Below are 18,355 nucleotides of genomic sequence, written 5' to 3' on the forward strand. Positions count from 1 at the left end.
TGTTTTAACTTTTAATTATGGTAGAATTTATGTGTGGATTATGATTTATGTGTTTGTTTTGTTATTATTATGCACTTATGTTTAAGATTTTGAGACTTATTATTTATTATGTGATGTCCTATTTTTATTATTGTTAATTTCAATCAAAAAAATTATTATGGTTGATTATAATTTTTTAATCGATTAATAATTAATTAAAGATATTATTCTATATATTAAAAAACAAATTTGATGGAATAATTTTATTATAAAATAAAAATTTGGTAAATTGAATTTTATTGAATTTTATCATAAAAAAAAATTTGGTAAAAAAAAAAGGCGGGCCGGCCCGCCAATCCGCCCTTTGGCGGGGCGGGCTAGCAAGTTGAGCCCATATTAGTTTGGCGGGGTGGGCTGGCCCGCCCCATATTTGGGCGGGCTTTGGCGGGGCGGGGCGGGGCAGGGCGGGGCGGGGCGGGCCAGCCCGCTTTGCCACCCCTAATTACAGCTAAATAATTAGGCAAGCCAAAGTAAAGCATACTCAAACAAAATATACAAGTGCATATGATGCATCTCTGTCCTATGGCCAATGATATCATCTGTCGGTTATATAGTGATAAACCACTATTTTATGGTTTATTTTGTATTGCATTAAGCTGGCAGCGATGCGCACGCGTGGATGACGCATACGCGTGACCGGTGCAGCAGAAAAGCGACGTGTACGCGTGACCAGGAATTTGTTTAGCGACGTGACAGAGCGTCACGTGCCTCAGTAAAGCGAATTCACTGGGGGCAATTTCTAGGCTGATTTGGACCCAGTTTCAAGCTCAAAAATGAAGATTAGAGGCTGCAGAGTGGAGCAGAAGGGGGTCATTCATTCACTTTTCATTATACACATTAGTTAGGTTTTAGATGTAAGTCTCTAGAGAGAGAGGCCCTCTCCTCTCTCTAGGTTTTAGGATTTCTTCTTTCAATTTCTCTTTAGGTTCAGGTTTAATCTTTCTTTAATTTAGTTTTCTCTCTTATTTATTTAAGCACTTTAGTTCATCTTCTTCTCTTGTTAATTTCTCTTTTTCGCCATTTTTATGTTTATAAGCTATTGTTACGTTTGATTTCTTCTAATGCAATGTATGTTTTCTATGTTTATTGTTGTTCTTTTTAATTGTTGGTCATTGATGCTTGCAATTGGTTGTTTGGATTTAATATTCCTTGTTGGTTTTTTATATTTTCACTTTGTGCCTTCCAAGTGTTTGATGAAATGCTTAGGTGGATTTTAAATTAGAGTTTTATGTTCTTAACTTGGATTGATCAATTAGAGACTCTTGAGTTATCAAAACTCTTTTGTTGATTGGTAATTGAAGATTGCCGGTTAGCTTGAACTTCACCAAAGCTAGTCTCTCATTTTGAGTTGACTAGGACTTTGAACTCAAGTTGATTGTATACACTTGACCTTCCTCTATTGGTTAGAGGTTAACTAAGTGAAGGAAATTCACATTTACCATCACAATTGATAATGATAATGAGGATAGGACATCTAATTCTCTTTCCTTGCTAAGAGCTTTCTTAGTTATTAGTTTATTTTCTTGTTATTCACATTCCTTGCTTATTAAACTTAAAACCCAAAAAGATACAATCTCATAACCAATAATACATACACTTCCTTGCAATTTTTTGAGAGACAACACGAGGTTTAAATACTTCGGTTAATTTATTGGATTTTTACTTGTGACAAACAAATTAAATATTAATTGGGGTTTAATTGTCGGTTTAGAACTATACTTGCAACGCGATTAATTTGGTGAAAATCTTTACCGATGATTTTTTCCCATCAAATTTTTGGCGCCATTGCCGGAGAATTGCAAATGTGTGCCTTATTATTGGTTATTGTGAATATTGTGAATATGTTTGCCTTTTGTTTCTTTATTAGTTGTTGCTAGTTTTAGGAGTTTAATTTCATTATTTCTTGTTAGTTTTTTGTTTTTATTTTCTCTTGTTACTATGAATTCTCACCCATTTGCCTATGAGTTTGGTTCAAATTATGTTTTAGGGAATGGAAGCTGCAATGAGAACATGCATCAAGGATGGGACAATCAAAGATGGGAGGAGCCAGAAGGATTTGATCAACCCTCTTGGCAACAACCTCCACTAACGTACTCTGAGCAAGAGCCATTCCGAGATGCATATCAATCCAATAGCTATGGTGGACCCCCTTGTAGTTACCAACAAGCCCCACCATATGCCTATGAACCCCCTCCTCAACATAGTTTTGAAATGCCGTACTCACAAGCCCAATGTTACCAAACACCACATATGACCCTAATCCTTACCCACCATACCAAGAGCCTTATGAGCTATACGAGCCATACTTAGAACCACCCCCATTCCAACACAATTACTCCCAAGAACTACCACTTCAATATACACCACCTCCATATCCCTATCAAGATGAACCATCTCCATATTCTTATTAAGATGAACCACCTTCTTATCATGAACCATTCTTCCCATGCGATGAACCTTTCCATCCACCCCAACCTTCAATGGATGACATCCTTGGTTTTATTTTGCAAGGGCAAGAGGAGATGAAAAGGGAGGTACTAAAATTTACGGCCGCCTTGGACGAGGTAATAAATTGATTAGCCTCCCAACGTTTGGACACTCAAGGAACTCCCATGGCTACATATGGAGAATCTAATGAAGAACGTAGCATGAAAGAGAAACAAGGAACTCCGGTGGAAAGTGAGGAATGTGACTTTATATTGGAACAATTGGAGGAAGCCGTAATTGTTGAAGAGGAAGAAGTAGTTGAAGACCTAGGAAATGCTGAACCTCCATGGGAATCTAGAGTTTTAGAGTATTCCTCTAAGAAGCTTGAAATTAATGTTGAGGAGGGTAGTGCACAACCTCCAAGACATGTTCCCTATGAAGAATTGGACGGAATAGATCAAGAGGCAAGTTCCCTTGGTGATGATGATCATGAATTAAGCCAACCTTCTCCCGATGAAATTGAAAGCAACATTGAGGTAGATTTCTCTCGATCTCATATTTATAATTTGAGCAATGGAGAAAAGTTGGATGAATCTGGTGAGGAAGAGCTTAAAAGTGAAGAATCTTTCAAAAGGTGGAAGTCCTTCAGCAAGGTTGGATGGGAGTTGAATATGCTTTGTCAAGATCGTTAGAGACTTCTCTACCTAGGCTGCCATCTACTCCTTTATTTGAGTGGGTAAAACTTATCTCTATTAGCTTTATTGTACCACTTGAGTATGGTATTATTGAAACGGATGGCCAACTTAGGAGGTTTTGTGGAATGAAGCGTAAGAGAAGGATGTTTAGTGGTTGGAGTTGTAAATCAAGACTCATCAAGGTTGAGATTTCAAGAGTTAGATGCAAGGGTTAGACTAGTGATCAATTGGTTGGGTCCAAGAGAAGAGTTTGGTACTTCATTGAGAATTTTGATTGCTTGCCACCTGGTTGGAACAATGATGATCCACTTAAAGACAGGTGTAGAAACAAGATTGAGGATCCTGACATACAAGAGGATCAACTTTGGGAGCTTAGAGCTTGTGAAGAACTTCATCAAGGCTTGATGAATTTACATGGAAATGTTGGAGCATATTGGAAGTTCAAGCGTTGGTGGAAGTTTCAAGATGAATTCAAGCACAAGCCACGATGACAAGAAGCTCACCAAACGTCCAACTTAAGGACTTTAACTAAAAGTGCTAGGTGGGAGACACCCCACCATGGTAAATTCTTTCTAATTTTCCTTTTGTTCATATTGGTAATAAGTTAAATTTTTATTTTTATTTATGATTATTTAGTTTTAGTTATGATTTAGTTGTTTAATAATTTCTGGCATTGTTAAAAAAAAGAAGAAGCTGTCACGTGCACGCGTGACTGATGTGTACGCGTAAACGCCCAAATTTGATTCGTGCCCAAACCGTGCTAGAACGACACGACAGCGTGGCCTGGACAGAGAGTTGTGCCAGGACCGCACTGGTGGCGTGCTTGGATCACAAACCCAACCCACGCATACACGTCACTTTCAGTGCTGGCTTTCCACACGTGAGTGTCATCGATGCGCACACGTCGTATCTAAATGCTGCCCCAATATAATATTCCAGAGAGTTGCGTCAGAATTGTGCTGAAACTGTGTGTTTTGCATAATTTTCTTCCACGCGTACGCGTGCTACACGAGTACGCGTCATCTTCCCTTCTCTCTAGTGCACGAAATTGTGATCATCAACAATGGCGACAAAAACTTGGTAGCGCTCTCAAACGTGAATAACACTTTGTCACAACTTCGCACAACTAACCAGCAAGTGCACTGGGTCATCCAAGTAATAAACCTTACGTGAGTAAGGGTCGATCCCACGGAGATTGTTGGTATGAAGCAAGCTATGGTCATCTTGTAAATCTCAGTTAGGTGGATTCAAATGGTTATAAAGGTTTCGAAAATAATAATGAATAAAGCATAAAATAAAGATAGAGATACTTATGTAAATCATTGGTGAGAGTTTTAGATAAGCACATGGAGATACTGTGTTCCTTCTGAATCTCTGCTTTCCTACTGCTTTCATCCAATCGTTCATACTCCTTTCCATGGCAAGCTGTATGTAGGGCATCACCGTTGTCAATGGCTACATCCCATCCTCTCAGTGAAAAAGGTCCAAATGCTCTTGTCACAGCACGACTAATCATCTGTCGGTTCTCGATCATGTCGGAATAGAATCCATTGATTCTTTTGCGTCTGTCACCACGCCCAACAATCGCGAGCTTGAAGCTCGTCACAGTCATTCAATCCCTGAATCTACTCGGAATATCACAGAAAAGGTTTAGACTTTTTGGATTCTCAATAATGGCCGCTAAAGGGTTCTAGCTTATACCACGAAGATTCTGGTTAAGGAATCCAAGAGATACACGCTCGGTCTAAGGTAGAACGGAAGTGGTTGTTAGTCACGCATTCATAGGTGAGAATGATGATGAGTGTCACGGATCATCACATTCATCATGTTGAAGTGCAACAAATATCTTAGAACAAGAATAAGCTGAATTGAATAGAAAATAGTAGTAATTGCGTTAAAACTCGAGGTACAACAGAGCTCCACACCTTAATCTATGGTGTGTAGAAACTCCACCGTTGAAAATACATAAGTGATGGTGGTCCAGGCATGGTCGAATGGCCAGCCCCCATAAACGTGAATACGTGATCAAAGGATCATAAGGTAATCCAAAAATAATCCAAAGATGTCTAATACAATAGTGAAATGTCCTATTTATACTAGACTAGTTACTATGGTTTACAAAAATAAGTCTAAATGCAGAAATCCACTTCCGGGGCCCACTTTGGTGTGTGCTTGGGCTGAGCTTGAGCTTTACACGTGCATAGGCTTCTTCTGGAGTTAAACGCCATGTTGTAATGTGTTTTTGGCGTTTAACTCTGGTTTGTGACGTGTTTCTCGCGTTTTACTCCAGAATGCAGCATGGAACTGGCGTTGAACGCCACTTTGCGTCATCTTGATTCGAATAAAGTATGGACTATTATATATTTCTGGAAAGCTATAGATGTCTACTTTCCGAAGCCATTAAGAGCACGCCATTTGGAGTTCTGTAGCTCCAAAAAATTCATTTCGAGTGCAGGGAGGTCAGAATCCAACAACATCAGCAGTCCTTTTTCAGCCTAAATTAGATTTTTTCTCAGGTCCCTCAATTTCAGCTAGAAAATACCTGAAATCACAGAAAAACACACAAATTCATAGTAAAGTCCAGAAATGTGAATTTTGCATAAAAACTAATGAAAATATCCTTAAAAATAGCTAGATCCTACTAAAAACTACCTAAAAACAATGCCAAAAAGCGTATAAATTTATCTACTCATCACAACACCAAACTTAAATTGTTGCTTGTCCCCAAGCAACTAAAAGTCAATTAGGATAAAAAGAATAGAATATACTATAAATCTCAAAACACCAATGAATATTAGTTCTAATTAGATTAGCAGGACTTGTAGCTTTTTGCTTTTGAACAGTTTTGGCATCTCACTTTTTCCTTTGAAGTTTAGAATGATTGGCATCTGTAGGAACTTAGAATTTCAGATAGTGTTATTGATTCTCCTAGTTAAGTATGTTGATTCTAGAACACAGCTACTTTTATGAGTCTTGGCCGTGGCCCTAAGCACTTTGTTTTCCAGTATTACCACCGGATACATAAATGCCACAGACACATGACTGGGTGAACCTTTTCAGATTGTGACTCAGCTTTGCTAAAGTCCCTAGTTAGAGGTGTCCAGAGCTCTTAAGCACACTCTTTTTTGCTTTGGATCACGACTTTAACCACTCAGTCTCAAGCTTTTCACTTGGACCTGCATGCCACAAGCACATGGTTAGGGACAACTTGATTTAGCCGCTTAGGCCTGGATTTTATTTCCTTGGGCCATCCTATCCATTGATGCTCAAAGACTTGGATCATTTTTACCCTTGCCTTTTAGTTTTAAGAGCTATTGGCTTTTTCTGCTTGCTTTTTCTTTTCTTTTCTTTTATTTTTTTTGCACTTTTTTTTCGCAAGCTTTGTTCTTCACTGCTTTTTCTTGCTTCAAAAATCAATTTTATGATTTTTCAGATCATCAACAACATTTCTCTTTTTCATCATTCTTTCAAGAGCCAACAATTTTAACATTCATAAATAACAAGATAAAAAATATGCACTGTTCAAGTATTCATTTAGAAAACAAAAAGTATTGTCACCACATCAATATAATTAAACTAATTTCAAGGATAAATTCAAAACTCATGTACTTCTTGTTCTTTTGTATTAAAAACATTTTTCATTTAAGAAAGGTGAATGATTCATGGAATTATTCATAGCCTTAAGACATAGTTACTAAATACTAATGATCATGTAATAAAGACACAAACATAGACAAACATGAAGCATAAAACCGAAAACAGAGAAATAAGAACAAGGAGTGAGTCCACCTTAGTGATGGTGGCGCCTTCTCCTTGAAGGACCAATGATGTCCTTGAGCTCTTCTATGTCTCTTCCTTGCCTTTGTTGCTCCTCCCTCATTTCTCTTCTCTAATCTTATGGAGAATAATGGAGTGCTCTTGGTGTTTCACCCTTAGTTGGTCCATGTTATAACTCAAGTCTTCTAGAGAAGTGTTGAGTTGTTTCCAATAGTTGTTTGGAGGAAAATGCATCCCTTGAGGCATCTCAGGGATTTCTTGGTGATGGGCTTCCTCATGTGTCTCTTAAGATCCATGAATGGGCTCTCTTGTTTGCTCCATCCTCTTCTTAGTGATGGGCTTATCCTCTTTAATGAGAGTGTCTTCTTCTATGATAACTCCAGCTGAGTAGCATAGATGGCAAATAAGATGAGGAAAAGCTAGCCTTGCCATGTTGGAGGACTTTTCGGCTATTTTGTAGAATTCAAGAGAGATGACTTCATGAACTTCTACTTCCTCTCCAATCATGATGCTATGGATCATGATGGCCCGATCCATAGTAACTTCTGATCGGTTGCTAGTGGAGATGATGGAGCGTTGGATGAACTCCAACCATCCTCTAGCCACAGGCTTTAGATCCAGTCTTCTTAATTGAACCAGCTTGCCTTTTGAGTCTCTTTTCCATTGAGCTCCTTCCACACATATTTCCATAAGGACTTGGTCCAACCTTTGATCAAAGTTGACACTTCTAGTGTAGGGGCGTGCATCTTCTTGCATTATAGGCAAGTTGAATACCAACCTCACATTTTCCGGACTGAAATCTAAGTATTTCCCCCGAACCATTGTAAGATAATTCTTTGGATTCGGGTTCATTCTTTGATCATGGTTCCTAGTGATCCATGCATTGGTATAGAACTCTTGAACCATTAGGATTCCAACTTGTTGAATGGGGTTGGTCAGAACTTCCCAACCTCTTCTTTGGATCTCATGTCGGATCTCCAGATACTCATTTTTCTTGAGCTTGAAAGGGACCTCAGGGATCACCTTCTTCTTGGACACAACTTCATAGAAGTGGTCTTGATGGACCTTTGAGATGAATCTCTCCATCTCCCATGACTCGGAGGTGGAAGTTTTTGTCTTCCTTTTCCCTTTTCTAGAGGTTTCTCCGGCCTTAGGTGCCATAGGTGGTTATGGAAAAACAAAAAGCTATGCTTTTACCACAACAAACTTAGAATATTGCTCGCCCTCAAGTAAGAGAAGAAAGAAGAGAAGAAGAAGAAAAAAATATGGAGGAAAGGGAGAGGTGTGTGGTTTCGGCCAAGGTGAAGAAGAGAGGGTTGTGGTGTGTGAAAATGAAGAAGGATAGAGGGGTTTATATAGTGAAGGGAGAGGGAGTAGGTTCGGCCATTTAGGGTGGGTTTGGGTGGGAAAGAGATTTTGAATTTTGAAGGTAGGTGAGGTTTATGGGGAAGAGTGAATGGATGTGATTGGTGAAAGGGTAATTGGGAAGAGATATTGAGGTGATTGGTGAAGGGTGTTTGGGAAAGAGTGTTATTGGATTGTGTGAAGAAGAGAGAAGGTAAGTTGAGGTAGATGGGGATCCTGTGGGGTCTACATATCTTGAGGGGATCCTGTGGGGTCCACAAATCCTGAGGTGTCAAGGATTATCATCCCTGCACCAATGAGGCGTGTAAAATATCCTATGTATGCAATCCTAGCATTTAACTCCAGATTGATGCTTGTTTCTGGCGTTAAACGCCAGTTCTATGCTTGTTTTGGGCGTTCAATGCCACTCTGCAGCATGTTTCTGGAGTTGAACGCCAGTTTCATGCTTGTTTCTGGCGTTTAATGCCAACTCTCCTCAGGGTGTAATCCTGGCGTTTAAATGCCAGATTGTTGCTTGTTTCTGGCATTCAACGCCAGATTCATGCTCTGTTCTGGCGTTTAACGCCAGACAGATGCTCCTTACTGGCGTTCAAACGCCAGTAAGCTCTTCCTCCAGGGTGTGTTGTTTCTTCTACTATTTTTTATTCTTTTTTTTTTATTTTAGTATTTGTTTTGTGACTCCACATGATCATGACCCTAAGAAAACATAAAAGCGAAGAAGAAAAAAATAAAATAAAAATAAAATTAGATAAATAAAAATTGGGTTGCCTCCCAATAAGCGCTTCTTTAATGTCAATAGCTTGACAGTGAGCTCTCATGGAGCTTCACAGGTGATCAGGTCAATGTTGTGGACTCCCAACACCAAACTTAGAGTTTGAATATGGGGGTTCAATACCAAACTTAGAGTTTGGTTGTGGCCTCCCAACACCAAACTTAAAGTTTGATTGTGGGGGCTTTGTTTGACTCTGTATTGAGAGAAGCTTTTCATGCTTCATCTCCATGATTGCAGAGGAATATCCTTGAGCTTTAAACACAAGGTAGTCCATATTTAATTGAAGGACTAGCTATCCTCTGTCAACATCAATCACAGCTCCTGCTGTGGCTAGGAAGGGTCTTCCAAGGATGATGCATTTATCCTCCTCCTTCCTAGTGTCTAAGATTATGAAATCAGCAGGGATGTAAAGGCCTTTAACCTTTACTAACACGTCCTCTACCAATCCATAAGCTTGTCTTACTGACTTGTCTGCCATCTGTAATGAGAATGTGGCAGCCTGTACCTCAAAGATTCCTAACTTCTCCATTACAGAGAGTGGCATAAGATTTATACCTGACCCCAGGTCACACAGAGCCTTCTCAAAGGTCATGGTGCCCATGGTACAGGGTATTAAGAATTTACCAGGATCTTGTTTCTTTTAAGATAGAGTTTGCTGAACCTATGTATCTAGTTCACTAATGAGCAAGGGAGGTTCACCTTCCCAAGTCTCATTACCAAACAATTTGGCATTCAGCTTCATGATGGCTCCTAGATATTGAGCAACTTGCTCTCCAGTTACATCTTCATCCACTTCAGAGGAAGAATAGTTTTCAGAGCTCATGAATGGAAGAAAGAGGTTTAAAGGAATCTCTATGGTCTCTATATGAGTCTCAAATTCCTTTAGGTCTTCAATAGGGAACTCCTTCTTGTCTGGGAGACGTCCCATGAGGTCTTCCTCATTGGAATTCACGTCCTCCCCTTCCTCTCTAGGTTCGGCCATTTTAATTATGTCAATGGCCTTGCACTCTCTTTTTGGATTCTCTTCAGTATTGCTTGGGAGAGTACTAGGAGGAGTTTCAGTGATTTTCTTACTCAGCTGGCCCACTTGTGCCTCCAAATTTCTGATGGAGGACCTTGTTTCACTCATGAAACTTAAAGTGACCTTAGACAGATCAGAGACTATATTTGCTAAGCTAGAGGAGCTCTGCTCAGAATTCTCTGTCTGTTGTTGAGAAGATGATGGAAAAGGCTTGCTATTGTTAAGCCTGTTTCTTCCACCATTGTTAAAGCCTTGTTGGGGCTTCTGTTGATCCTTCTATGAGAAATTTGGATGATTTCTCCATGAGGAATTATAAGTGTTTCCATAAGGTTCACCCATGCAATTTTCCTCTGCCATTGTAGGGTTCTTAGGATCATAGGCTTCTTCTTCAGAAGATGCCTTCTTAGTACTGTTGGATGCATTTTGCCATCTATTCAGACTTTGAGAAATCATGTTGACTTGTTGAGTCAGCATTTTGTTCTGAGCCAATATGGCATTCAGAGTATCAATCTCAAGAACTCCCCTCCTCTGAGGCATCCCATTATTCACAGAATTCTTTTCAGAAGTGTACATGAATTGGTTATTTGCAACCATGTCAATAAGTTCTTGAACTTCTGTAGGTGTTTTCTTTAGGTGAATGGATCCACCTGCAGAATGGTCCAGTGACATCTTAGAAAACTCAGATAGACCATAATAGAATATATCCAGAATGGTCCACTCTGAAAGCATATCAGAAGGACACCTTTTGGTCATTTGCTTGTATCTTTCCCAAGCTTCGTAGAGGGATTCACCATCTTTTTGTTTGAAGGTTTGAACATCCACTCTAAGCTTGCTCAGCTTTTAAGGAGGAAAGAACTTAGCCAAGAAGGCCGTGACCAGCTTATCCCAAGAGTCCAGGCTATCTTTAGGTTGTGAATCCAACCATGTTCTAGCTCTGTCTCTTACAGCAAAAGGGAAAAGCATGAGCCTGTAGACTTCAGGATCTACTTTATTAGTCTTAACAGTCTCACAGATCTGCAAAAACTCAGTTAAAAATTGATAGGGATCTTCTGATGGAAGTCCATGGAACTTGCAGTTCTGTTGCAGTAGAGCAACTAGTTGAGGTTTCAGCTCAAAATTGTTTGCTCCAATGGCAGGGATTGAGATGCTTCTTCCATCAAACTTGGAAGTGAGTGTAGTATAGTCACCAAGCATCCTCCTTGCATTATTATTTTCGGCTGCCATCTCCTCTTCCTTTTTGAAAATTTCTATAAGGTTGTCTCTGGATTGTTGTAATTTAGCTTCTCTTAGTTTCCTTTTCAGAGTCCTTTCAGGTTCAGGATTTGCTTCAACAAGAATATTCTTGTCCTTGCTCCTGCTCATATGAAAAAGAAGGGGATAGAAAATAATAATAGGGATCCTCTTTACCACAGTAGAGAGATTCTTTTATGTTAGTAGAAGAATAAAAAAATAGAAGAGGGAAAATGTAAGAATCCAAACACAAGGGGGAATAGTGGGTTCAAATTCTTGAGTGGAAGAGAAGTGTTAGTAAATGAATAAATAAATAAAAAGGGATGAGAGAGAGAGAAATTCGAAAATAAATTTTGAAAACGGGTTAGTGATTTTCGAAAATTGAGGGAAGAAATAAAATTAAAATTAAAATTTGAAACAATTAGTTAATTAAAAGAATTTTGAAAAAGGGGTGAGGAGTTTTCGAAAATTAGAGAGGGAAAAGTGGTTAGTTGGTTTTGAAAAAGATAAGAAATAGTAAAACAAACAAAAAGTCAATTAGTTAGTTGAAAAAGATTTGAAATTCAATTTTGAAAAGATAAGAAGTTGGAAAAGATATTTGAAATCAAATTTTAAAAAACATATGATTAAAAAGATATTTTGAAAAGATATGATTGAAAAAGATATTTTGGAAAATATTTGATTTTTAAAATTAAAATTGATTACTTGACTAACAAGAAACTAAAAGATATGACTCTAGAATTTAAAGATTGAACCTTTCTTAACAAGAAAGTAACAAACTTCAAATTTTTTAATCAATCACAATTAATTGTTAGTAAAGTTTTCGAAATTTTGAGATAAAGATAAGAAAAAGGTTTTGAAAAATAATTTTAAAGAATTTTTGAAAATAATAAAAAATGAAAAAGATTTGATTTTTGAAAAAAAGATTTTGAAAAGATAAGATTTTTAAAATTGAAAATTTGACTTGACTTATAAGAAATTGCTAAGTTTTAAAAATTTTTGACTAAGTCAACTCAAATTTTTGAAAATTATGAGCAAAATAAGGAAAAGATAATTTTTTTTATTTTTGAATTTTTAATGATGAGAGAGAGAAACACAAGAATGACTCACAACATGAAAATTATGAATCAAAATACATGATGCATGCAAGAACACTATGAATGTCAAGATGAACGCCAAGAACACTTTGAAGATCAAGATGAACATCAAGACTTATTTTTGAAAAAAGTTTCAAGAAAAGAAAAACATGCAAGACACCAAACTTATAAATTTTTAATGCTTAGACACTATGAATGCAAAAATGCATATGAGAAACAACAAAAGACACAAAACAAGAAAACATAAAGATCAAACAAGAGGACTTATCAAGAACAACTTGAAGATCATGAAGAACACATGCATGGAATTTTCGAAAAAATGCAAAAGTTTTTAAAACATGCAATTGATATCAAACTTAAAAATTGACTCAAGACTCAAACAAGAAACACAAAATATCTTTGGTTTTTATGATTTTCCAATTTTTTTGGATTTTTCGAAAATTAATTTTTTTAGAAAAACAAAAAAGAGAAAAACAATATTTGAAAGATTTTTAACAACTTTTTGAAAAGAAAATTACCTAATCTGAGCAACAAGATGAAACGTCGGTTGTCCAAACTCAAACAATCCCCGGCGACGGCGCCAAAAACTTGGTGCACGAAATTGTGATCATCAACAATGGCGACAAAAACTTGGTAGCGCTCTCAAACGTGAATCACACTTTGACACAACTTCGCACAACTAACCAACAAGTGCACTGGGTCATCCAAGTAATAAACCTTACGTGAGTAAGGGTCGATCCCACGGAGATTGTTGGTATGAAGCAAGCTATGGTCATCTTGTAAATCTCAGTTAGGCGGATTCAAATGGTTATAAAGGTTTCGAAAATAATAATGAATAAAGCAAAAAATAAAGATAGAGATACTTATCTAAATCATTGGTGAGAGTTTCAGATAAGCGCATGGAGATACTGTGTTCCTTCTGAATCTCTGCTTTCCTACTGCTTTCATCCAATCCTTCATACTCCTTTCCATGGCAAGCTGTATGTAGGGCATCACCGTTGTCAATGGCTACATCCCATCCTCTCAGTGAAAAAGGTCCAAATGCCCTTGTCACAGCATGGCTAATCATCTGTCGGTTCTCGATCATGTCGGAATAGAATCCATTGATTCTTTTGCGTCTGTCACCATGCCCAACAATCGCGAGTTTGAAGCTCGTCACAGTCATTCAATCCCTGAATCCTACTCCAAATACCAAAGACAAGGTTTAGACTTTCCGGATTCTCAATAATGGCTGCCAAAGGGTACTAGCTTATACCACGAAGATTCTGGTTAAGGAATCCAAGAGATACACGCTCGGTCTAAGGTAAAACGGAAGTGGTTGTCAGTCACGCATTCATAGGTGAGAATGATGATGAGTGTCACGGATCATCATATTCATCATGTTGAAGTGCAACGAATATCTTAGAACAAGAATAAGCTAAATTGAATAGAAAATAGTAGTAACTGCATTAAAACTCGAGGTACAGCAGAGCTCCACACCTTAATCTATGGTATGTAGAAACTCCACCGTTGAAAATACATAAGTGATGGTGTGGTCCAGGCATGGCCGAATGGCCAGCCCCCATAAACGTGATCAAAGGATCATAAGGTAATCCAAAAATAACCCAAAGATGTCTAATACAATAGTGAAATGTCCTATTTATACTAGACTAGTTACTAGGGTTTACAGAAATAAGTCTAAATGCAGAAATCCACTTTCAGGGCCCACTTTAGTGTGTGCTTGTGCTGAGCTTGAGCTTTACACGTGCAGAGGCTTCTTCTGGAGTTAAACTCCACGTTGTAACGTGTTTTTGGCCTTTAACTCTGGTTTGTGACGTGTTTTTGGCGTTTTACTCCAGAATGCAGCATGGAACTGGCGTTGAACGCCACTTTGTGTCGTCTTGATTCGAATAAAGTATAGACTATTATATATTGTTGGAAAGCTCTGGATGTCTACTTTCCAACGCCATTGAGAGAGCTCCATTTGGAGTTTTGTACTTCCAGAAAATCTATTTCGAGTGCAGGAAGGTCAGAATCCAACAGCATCAGCAGTCCTTTTTCAGCCTAAATCAGATTTTTGCTCAGGTCCCTCAATTTCAGCCAGAAAATACCTGAAATCACAGAAAAATATACAAACTCATAGTAAAGTTCAGAAATGTGAATTTTGCATAAAAAATAATGAAAACATCCCTAAAAGTAGCTAGATCCTACTAAAAACTACCTAAAAATAATGTCAAAAAGCGTATAAATTATCCGCACATCACTCTCCATACACGCTTGTGCGTCACGGAAGCGTACGCGTCATACCCTCTTTCCCTTCTTCCACGCCTGATGTGAGGAGCCCTAGCTCACTTGCGTGAAACATCTCAACCCCAACGTCTCCTTCTCCTCTTCTCTTCCCTCCTCTGCAAACTCAACCCTCCATAACCACAACTACCAGCACTCAGTCCGGGGACCCACAGCCACCGCCGAACACTGTTTCTCTTCCCTCTTCTTATTTTCTACTTCTTCCTTCTCTCCCACCTCCGTAACCATCATAGTATCTTCCCTCTCTGCCTCCACCAAGCACCGTCGCGGCCACACCCTTGCTACCGGCTCAGCACCGCACCAACCACCACCATCTTTCTTCCCTATCCCCTCTTTTCTTCTTTTCCATTTCACTTAGCTTCACCTTATCTGTACCCGAACCGGAGCTGCCCCTGTGCGTCCCTGTTTTTGTTTCAACGCCGCTGTGAACCAGTTGCCTCTGGGCCAGCATTGCTTCGGCCCACCTTCCTCCCCTGTCCAACCCCATTTTTGTTTCTGCTTCCTAGGTTCCCTTTCTTCTCATTTTCATTTTATTTCTATTTGATTAATCTGGTTTAGCTCATTCTGTGTAGCTTGTTTAGTTTAATTAGTTTAGTTTAGTTGAATTAGATGGTTAGAGACTCTGGCGTGGATAGTGAATTTAGGTTTGTTTTGAGTAATGCTGCTATTTCAAAATGTTGCTACTTCATTGATTTGTGTTGTTGATTCAGTTTTAATTGTTATTGATGCTATGTTGCTATCTCATTGATTTACCTTTGTGCTGAACTGGTTTATTTGACGTTACTGCATAGTATTATTGCTGCGTTATTCTTGTTGTTGACTGCAGCTGCAGTGAACAAATTCTGGATCATTTGTGCAGTGATGATAACTTTGAGCAAATTCTGAGTTTGAGTTGCCATTACTGCAGAGTTTTTGTTCCAACTTGATTGCTACTGAGATGGTATTGCAATTCTGCATTTGCGTGTTTGAATTCAGCTTGCCTGCCTGTTATATAGTTTAGTATTTTGGTGGTGTTTTGGTTAATAATGCCCAGCTCATACAAATTTATTGTGTTTTGCTCTTGTTTCAATATAACCTATGTTTATATGGGCTGAGTTTTGCTGCTTGTTTATATCCAGGAATGTCTAATTTACTGCCGGAATATTGCCAAAATTTTCAGGAAATTATCCTGTTTTTTAACTTACAACTTATGAATTGAATTTGATACTTTTTTATTTGAGACCCATTTAGCGTTTACCAAATTTAGTTCATGAGTTGATTGGTCAGCATTTCCACATTTCTTTTGGTTCCCTTTCATATGTATTTGTGATTGACTGAATCAAGGAACTATTTGACGGATTTCTGTGTCAAATAGAATATTGATTAACCAAGTCAATGCGAATCTCTTTTGAGCTTTCAAAACTTCAAGTTTAAGTCCAAACCTTTTCAGCTTCTTGGTTCAAGTTCAATTTCCAACTTCTTTAACTAATGAAACTATTTCCGAAAATTTTACCATTTGACTTGAACTTATCCCCTTTTAATTGAGGTTCTTATGCTTGAAAATTTCTTTTGATCCTGTTTTTGGTTGAGTGCAATAAGTATCATGCTACTAACTTTTTAACCCACTTTTCTAACTTTTCACTTAATTGACTTTCTGACTTTTTTTCTAGTTTTTCAAACTAACATTTTATATTCTTTTGGGCATGATAATTGTTGTTTCTTAACATACAAGCATCTTTACTGTCATTGCATGAATTCTTAGATTATGTTTCTGATTGATGTCTAAATTCTAATTTTTGCTTGCATTCCAAGAATTTATTTCTTTGGCTCACTTCATGAATACATCTCAATACCCCTCTGTTTCCTGTTTTCTATTTGTTTGCTTATTTACTTGCTTTTCTTTCCTTTGCTTTGTTTAATATTCTGTATCCGGTGGATTCTATTTTTCAGGATGTCTGACAGAGGGAAAGGCAAAGCCAAGGTCACTTCCAGTAAGAGGAAAAGGTCGCAGCCATCCACTAAGCCGGTGACCTTAGGCTTATCTGAGAGGAAGCTTAATGAGAAGGAGAAGGCTGACCAAGCTACGCCTTCTACCAACTCATATAAGTTTTCCAACCTATACTATGAGCTTAGATTTTTGCACTTTGATAAGCGAAACCTCATTGTGGAGAAGAAACTAGCTTTACCCTCCGATCTAAATCAGTATACTGAGCGTTGGATTGAGGAGAGGGGTTGGGTCTTTTTGGACAGAGATCTAGTGAGAGTGAACGAGTCTTGGGTCTAGGAGTTCTATTGCAATTTCTACCGAGCGACACTTGATGCAATTCATCTTAGAGATAGGTAGATTTTGATTACAAAAGAGGCTATTGAGGACATCCTCCACTTTCAACCAAAGATCAGCAATAAGGATGACTTCCACCAGGCTGAAGAGGATATTCACTGCATGAGTTTTGATTGGGACGCAGTGTATCGTACTTTTGCCCATCTTGATGCCCCTTGGGAGCAAGGATCCTTGAAAAAGACTCCGAAGGGCATTAAGTTTGATTATCTGACGAAGGAGGTCAAGGTGTGGCAGCATATCCTATGCACCTATGTCATGCCTAGTACTCATTCTACCGAGGTCCCAGCTGATATGGTAGTTCTGATCTGGTGTGTCTTAGAGGGGAAGGAGTTGTACCTTCCATGACTCATCAAGAGATACATGTACCGGGCCAATATCAGAGGCAATCTGCCATTTCCTTATTTGGTCACACAGCTAGCTCACCAGGCTGAGGTATCCTAGGAGCAGGGCAATGAGGCACCAACAATTCACGGTAATGAGAAGGTTATCCCTTGGGGTGACTAGGTTGGTGACTGACCAGTAGCCTGGCGTCGAGACCGAGCCACATCTTCAGCAGCTCCCTCGGCAGGACCTTCAGCATCTTCTATACTAGTAGCACCTTCATCTCCATCACAGCCAGTCTACCGTCTTGTGCAGCGCCTCTTTGAGCACATGGATCGAATGATGCAATGCTTGTTACGACGTTATGAGCAATCTGAGCGTCGCAACAAGCGACGTTATGCACACTTGAAGTTGGTTGTGACTTCTGGCCGCGCGGATATTTTCTCTGAGCCTGACACTCCTTCCGACCAGTCTAAGGAGGAGGAGGATGCCCAGCAGGAGGAGGCCCAGCAGGAGGAGACTCAACATGGGATCCCTACAGAGCTACAAGCACCTGCACAGCCACAGCCGACAAAGCCAGAGGCACATCCATCTACAAGCGATGGTACAGATGCAGATGTTAACCCTCTCACCCAGCTTGATTGAGAGCATCGAGGACGATGCTGTGATTTAAGTGTGGGGAGGTCGCCGTCATTGACAGAGTTATATTTTGGTGAACCATTCAGACACTTTTGCTTTTATTTTTTGTTTTACTTTTCCGTAATTGCATTTCCACTTTATTGCACTTTTGGATTCTTGTATATATTAGTTGTTTTGAGTACTTTTTAGTTTTTCTACATTTTGCACTTTTGCTTGTATATACCTTAGATTTCTAGTTTGATTTGCACTTTTTAGTTTGATAGTATATATATAGTATTTTAGTTTATTAGTTGTGATTGGAAAAATGCGCATAATTGAGCTTAGTTTATTCCGTTGCATATGAGATATTGATTTGGTTGGAAACAC

At 38.7% G+C, this 18,355-nt stretch overlaps 1 non-coding gene across 1 annotated transcript; it reads left to right on the forward strand.

Moving 5' to 3' along the window:
* The first annotated feature begins 10,819 nt into the window (after window positions 1-10,819).
* On the forward strand, window positions 10,820-10,927 carry LOC112799382 (small nucleolar RNA R71). Its single transcript, XR_003200963.1, has one exon. It is a non-coding gene; the product is annotated as a small nucleolar RNA R71 (small nucleolar RNA).
* The last annotated feature ends 7,428 nt before the right edge of the window (window positions 10,928-18,355 follow it).

This window comes from Arachis hypogaea, chromosome 4, assembly GCF_003086295.3.
Source record: "Arachis hypogaea cultivar Tifrunner chromosome 4, arahy.Tifrunner.gnm2.J5K5, whole genome shotgun sequence".
In the NCBI taxonomy this organism is placed as follows: domain Eukaryota; kingdom Viridiplantae; phylum Streptophyta; class Magnoliopsida; order Fabales; family Fabaceae; genus Arachis; species Arachis hypogaea.